General features: G+C 40.8%; 1 pseudogene; it reads right to left on the bottom strand.

Moving 5' to 3' along the window:
- Positions 1 to 1,888: 1,888 nt before the first annotated feature.
- LOC116819403 (stomatin-like protein 2, mitochondrial pseudogene) lies at positions 1,889 to 3,111 on the bottom strand (annotated as a pseudogene).
- Positions 3,112 to 6,253: the final 3,142 nt, after the last annotated feature.

The following is a 6,253-nucleotide window of genomic DNA, read 5'->3' on the forward strand; positions in this document are numbered from 1 at the left end:
AATGCTGGCAAGTTTGTAGAATTTTAGCTTGGGCGCTCAGACCGCCCCCCCAAACTCCCACCTCCCTAGCTTGGGAGGAGGTCTGGGGGTGCGACTTTGGTGCTGTGATGGCTCCAGGCTGGGCAGGGGTGACAGGTGCAGGGAGTTTGGATCTCTCTCTTGGTTTTTTCTTCAAACCACAATTTTGAGGACTTCAATAACTCAGTCATGGGTTAGGGGTTGTTATAAAAGTGGATGGGTAGGGTTCTGTGGTCTGCTTTGTGCAGGAGGTCAGACTAGATGATCATATTGGTCCCTTCTGACCTACGAGTCTATGAGTCTTAGCCGTCTCCTTTCCAAGCTGAAAAATCTCAGTCTTGTTAATCTCTCCTCATACGGAAGGCATTCCATACCCCTAATCATTTTTGTTGCCCTTTTCTGAACCTTTTCCAATTCCAATATATCTTTTTTGATGTGGAGCAACTACATCTGCACACAGATACCAGGCAATTGGTTAGAATATCAATTATTTAAAATAAACTTGCATGCAGAAAGGCACCTACCTGATTTACAGATTCACAATAAACAATCTAAGAGGTCATTCACCACTTACTATGGTGTAGCATCCAATATAGAGTCCACCCTTTGCCAGACTGTGGACCCTTTACCCAATTTGGTGAGGTGTTAGTCACCCATTAATATCAATCGGACTACCCATACATCAATGCTAGTAAGGGGCTCACAAGTTACCCCAAGAGTGCAAGTCTTAATACTAAAACAGAAATATCTCAGAACCTCTTACCTCAGAATTTTTGCTTCTGTGTATACTGAGGAAAAAACACAGTGTCAGAAAGATATTGTGCAACACTTACAGACTGTAATTAGTTGAGTTTGCCCACCTCTGCTTCCAAGGCTAGCACCAATATTTTGTGTCTGTGTGTATGTAAGATTGGATGATGGGATACAACTAGTTTTCAAAAATGAAATGTGAAGGATTGTAGTCCAGCACAACATAAATATTAACTTAAACCCTGACTGAAAAGAGGGACATTCTGCTGCAAAACCACCCCTCCACCCATAGACATACTTTCCTTTAACTTTTTAATACGTCACACAAAAAATCTTGTTGAATTCTTACCATCTGAATTTCAAACTATCAGTCACAGAGCAAACTTTGTTAAACATTTCCCAGCTCCGCTGATCTAAAGTTATGTTAGATCTATGTCATCTAAAATTATAGCTTTAACTATAGTAGTAGAATTTCATTCTGTCTGTTAATTAGTCCATAAATTCTTATCTCCTATAGTACGTTTCTCCTGATAAAACTTTCGTTCTGGGGGATTTTGACATTCATGTTAATACATCTGATGGATTGTGCATAACTGTTACTTTGATCTTTTAAATTTTACTGAAAAAGTACCATTTGGGAATGAACTGACTAGTTTTTAATCATGAGACAGGGATATTAGCTATGTTTCTAACACAAACAATTATATTGCCACTTGAATATTTTATACAGGTCATTATTAATGAGTAATGTGACACTTAAAAAATAATTAGAACACAAGAGGAAATTAGTTTAGCATGGAAGCTCAGCTGATGACATATTTTCATTGTTGTTGTTTGTACCTTGACTGCAATAGAAATACTGCTTTCACTTTTTTTTCTGGAGCCATCTCTTTTATTACATGATTAAATCCAAATAAAAATAAGACTCAAAAGAGGGAGAAGAGACTCTGATTGGGGAGGGCAGCAGGGCGTAACCCCATGGCAGGATTGAGGTGCCCCGCTCCATGACAGGTGCTGCCACAGCAGTTTGTTCACAGTGACCCATGTCTTCCTGGCTTATCCACTAGCTGGAATTCACCTGGTCTGGATTAGACAGCTCTGTGCGGTGGGGACCTCGAGGCTAGTGGAGTCGCTTCTGGCTCTTAACAGCTTGTGGTTTGGTCAAGGTACTGTAAATGTCCAGGGACTGCATGACCCTGTTGGTGATGTCCCCGCTGTTGGATGGCAGTAGGACTGTGTTGGAGTGTGTGGCCAGCTTTGAGAAGGCACTCAGCCACAGCCAGAGAGGCGGATGCGTTGCTGTTCTGTTGCATCAAAGCATCAGCCAGGAGCCAAATAGCTTCTGCTTTGGCCTTGGCCTTGACCAGCATGGCATTGGTCTCCCCAGCAGCTTCCCGATCTGTTCAGCCTTCTCGGCGGCCAGGATTTCGACCTGCTTCCAGCCCTCTGCCACGTTGATTTCAGATTCCCTGGTCCCCTCTGACTCTACACTGCCTCCCGTTTCCATCTCTCTGCCTCCACCTTCATCTCCATTGACTTCTTCCCCTGGGGAGGCAGATAGATGTCCTAGATCTCATAGCACAGGCATTGGATACCCAAATAGCCCTGAGGCCTGGTTGATGGCATCCACAATGCTGGTGTTGAGGGACTCCCGTCCTGTTCCTAGAAGATTTTGTCCAGGGAGATTTTCCCCAGCTCAGACCTCATGGTGTGGTCTGGGCCACCTGGGTCACTGCATACTCATAGGATCATCAACTGGCTGGTATTTAACCAGCCTGGCCATTTTTTTTATGGATTTGCCAGTTGCTAGAAAAATAATTTAATCTGCTGCGGTTTTTTTACATGGGTCTAAAGATTTGCATTATTATCACAATATACTGGGATATCTAATGTTAAAAGTTTCTGTGTCCATCTAAAGGTGCTGCAGTGTTTCCACTTCCACAGTTTAAGTAAGAAAATGATATTATCAATTTTAACTATATGTGTTCTTTCCCTAGATAGTATAGGTGGCAGCTGGAGGGAGGGAGGATTGTGGAATTGCCTTGTGGTTGGGGATTGAGGTTGTGGTGGGCTTGCTTTGTGGGGTGATGGGTGCTGTTTTTTGCTTTTCAAAGAAGGTAGCCCTACATACTCAGGGTCCTCCATCCCATAACCGGCCTTATAGGGGTCCATGATCTGGAGGCACAGGACACCATCCATCTGCAGGTGTCCAGCGTAATGGCTAACTGCTCCGGGACATTGACGATATCCCGTACTTCAGGCCCTGCATGTGCTGAATCTGAGCCAGCAGTGGGATCCGGGCTCCAAGATGCGGTGAAATCTGCCCATTTGCTCCACCACCTAGGCCTCCTGATGGGGCATGAAGAGCATGATGGTGTTCATGGGCAGACTGGAGGGGCATCTCTGTGGGGCAGGTGCCAGCCATGCCCAAGGCCCTAGACACCGGGAGCTCTGCAGCAGGATGTCATTCAGGTATTTTTAAGTTTACGTAAGGACCCACTCACTGGGTTTTTACCATAAGTAAACAAAGTCTGTCTAAACTAACAGTAAATACCAGCTCTTCTTATTCAATTTTGCATCACTCCTTGGTTGAAAATATGTAAAAAGGTACGAAAAAATTAAATGAGTAATTGATAAGCTTTTCTAACAAAGAAATAATAATAAAGTACAATACAAACTCCTCTCTACAATATTCCACTTGTTACATTTTCTCTCCAACATATCTAGAGATGTTGGTGCCTTGATTACTTCCCCGGGTGCATTATTCAATTGCCAGATTGATCTCATAGTTAGGAATATTTTGCTAATGCCTGATTCTACTTTTTCCATTTTCTAATTTCATGTTTTTAGTCTGCATCTTACAACTTTTGTTCCACCCTGCATGTTCCACCTCTTAAATATTGGTTTTATCCATCTGCTTTATATGCAATTCAGTCTAGCCAGGACATGATTCAGTAAAGGGTGGTGGTACGTTTAGAGGATGTCTGCATTTTCTTCCTGCTGTCATGTGGTGGTGAGGGTTTTTTTGTTTGTTTGTTTGTTTGTTTGTGCTACCCCCTTAGCTTTATTTTAACTCAATTTTGTAATTAATTCCATTTAACCAAAGATATTTCAATATGCAAGTGATCAGAGTTCAGTCTTGCTCTCCTGCAAGTCAATGTAAGCTTTGCCATTGATTTGGAGAGAAGCAGAGGCAGGGTTTTATGTAAAATATGTCAATTTATAATTGTTCATGCAGAAATAACATCTAAATGTAAAAGTTTTGTTTGTTTTCGGTTTTGATTTTGTTCGGTTGTTTTTTGGTTTGGTTTTGTGTGTTTTGCAAGACAATGTGTACAAATTGTTTAAAAATATCCTTTAAAGTATTGAGCTTTCCTCCATCAGTCACCAATCACTCTTTCCACTCTATGACAACAGTTTTCCACCAGTGTAATTCTATGGAAATCAGTTGGTGTTCTAAAAATAAATACATGAATAAAAGAGAGTGGATCAGGCCCAATGTGCATGGGGGGAAGAGGGGAGAGAAAAGAAAGAAAAACCCAAGTGTTTTTCCTAACCAGTTATGTCACTGATTTAACAGGAGAACATATTTTTTTTAGATCTGGAGATTGTTATTTTAAGGAAGTAGCTCCCCTGTGTTACATTGCTTACAGAATGAATAGCTTGCTGGTCCAAAATCTGTGCTCCAGTGAGGTGTCTTAGTGCTGTGCTGCCTGCTTAAAAGAATATCAAAGCTGGCATAATTGGCCATTGGAGGAACACTCCAGTGGCTTAGACACAGCAAAGGGGTTGTGTGCCAGCTCATTCATTGCTGCTGGGGTACAGCAGCCCACGATCAGGGGAGTGCAAAGGTAATCTTTACCTCTTCAACCTCCTCCCCCAGTGAATGGAAATGTGCACTCCTCAGAACAGGTGAGGAGCTAACCCTGAACAGGATGAACATTATAAAATTGATTATTAAAGCTTAACAATATATGATGGTTTTACAAATAGATGTAGGCAGTAGAGGAGAATGCCTTATTAAAGCTGAGACTAGGATAATGCTTAACAAATATATGTGATCTCAATAGATAAAAGGGGCAAAATTGATAAAATTGGAAAAGTTCAATGGACAGTAACATGCCACAGTAACAGTTCAAAACAAAAATATCATAGAATATATGATTGAACTTTTAATTTTATTTGTGTATATATGTATGTTCACTCTTGGTAAGTAATTCTCTTTCTGACATAATGGATTCCAGCTGAGTATAGAAATCACATAGATACAAAATATTTATGCGCTAGTAGTGTCCTACTATCTGATCATGGGCTTCGAATGACAATTTTTTTCCTGGGTTACTATCATTGGAAAGTCCCTGTGACTTAGAACGATGTGCTTAAAATTCTGTTCACTCTTCCTTTTTTCTCCTTGATTGTTAACTTCACACAGCAGCAGTGGAAGCTCAGAAAATGTGTTACAAAACAGTCTGCACATTTTTTTACTTTTTTTTTTTACTCTTTTGCACTTTACTTGATAACTATCACTTCCTAATGAATTCTCATCTGCATGCATACAAATACGATAATATAAAATGTTAGAAGCAATTACCAAAAATTACATCTATTACATTTTCTGGATCCTTTAATAAATTTACAGTATGGGGGAATTGATGACTTAGGGTTTGTCTATACTACAGCGGCTGGTCAATTTAAGCTATGCAATTTCAGTTACGTTAGTAGCATAATTCAAGTTGATGTAGCTTACCGTCTGATTTATGCAGTGTAGTTATAGCTGTGTTTGTCCCAGGATAGTAGAAAGACAAGGTGGGTGAGGTAATATCTTTTATTGGACCAACTTCTCTTGGTGAGAGAGACAAGCTTTCGAGCTATAGAGAGCTCTTCTTCAGGTCTGGGAAAGATACTCTGAGCATCAAAGCTAAATACAAGGTGGAATAGATTGTTTAGCATAAATAATTAGCACAAATTCTAAGGGATAATTCATGATAGAGTGCCCTCTGATCAAGTGAGCTTGTCTTCACTAGACCATTTAATGTAGGCCATCCAGCCTCTATTTAGGGGGAGGGATAGTTCAGTGGTTTGAGCATAGGCCTGCTAAATTCAGGGTTGTGAGTTCAGTCACTGAAGGGGGCACTTAGGGATCTGCAGTAAAATCAGTACTTGGTCCTGCTAGTGAAGGCAGGGGGCTGGACTCAATGACCTTTCAGGATCCCTTTTGGCTTTATGAGATAGGTATAATGAAATGTGTTCATGTTTCCAGCCCTGTTCTTTATAGATGTCCATAAAATAAAAACAGGACCAAAGATACCACAGTTGGCATTATTTGGCATCCTTACTGGTGATCTGAATAGAGAGCATAGGGAATACATTGCTAGAAGTCATGATAGAGTTGGTTGAGGTACATTCCAAGTGAGGACTGGAGTTAATTAACATATCAATGTGGGGAAACATACTCTGCTCCTACCTGTGATATACCTGTCCTATA

Source organism: Chelonoidis abingdonii, chromosome 1, assembly GCF_003597395.2.
Source record: "Chelonoidis abingdonii isolate Lonesome George chromosome 1, CheloAbing_2.0, whole genome shotgun sequence".
Taxonomy (NCBI): Eukaryota; Metazoa; Chordata; order Testudines; family Testudinidae; genus Chelonoidis; species Chelonoidis abingdonii.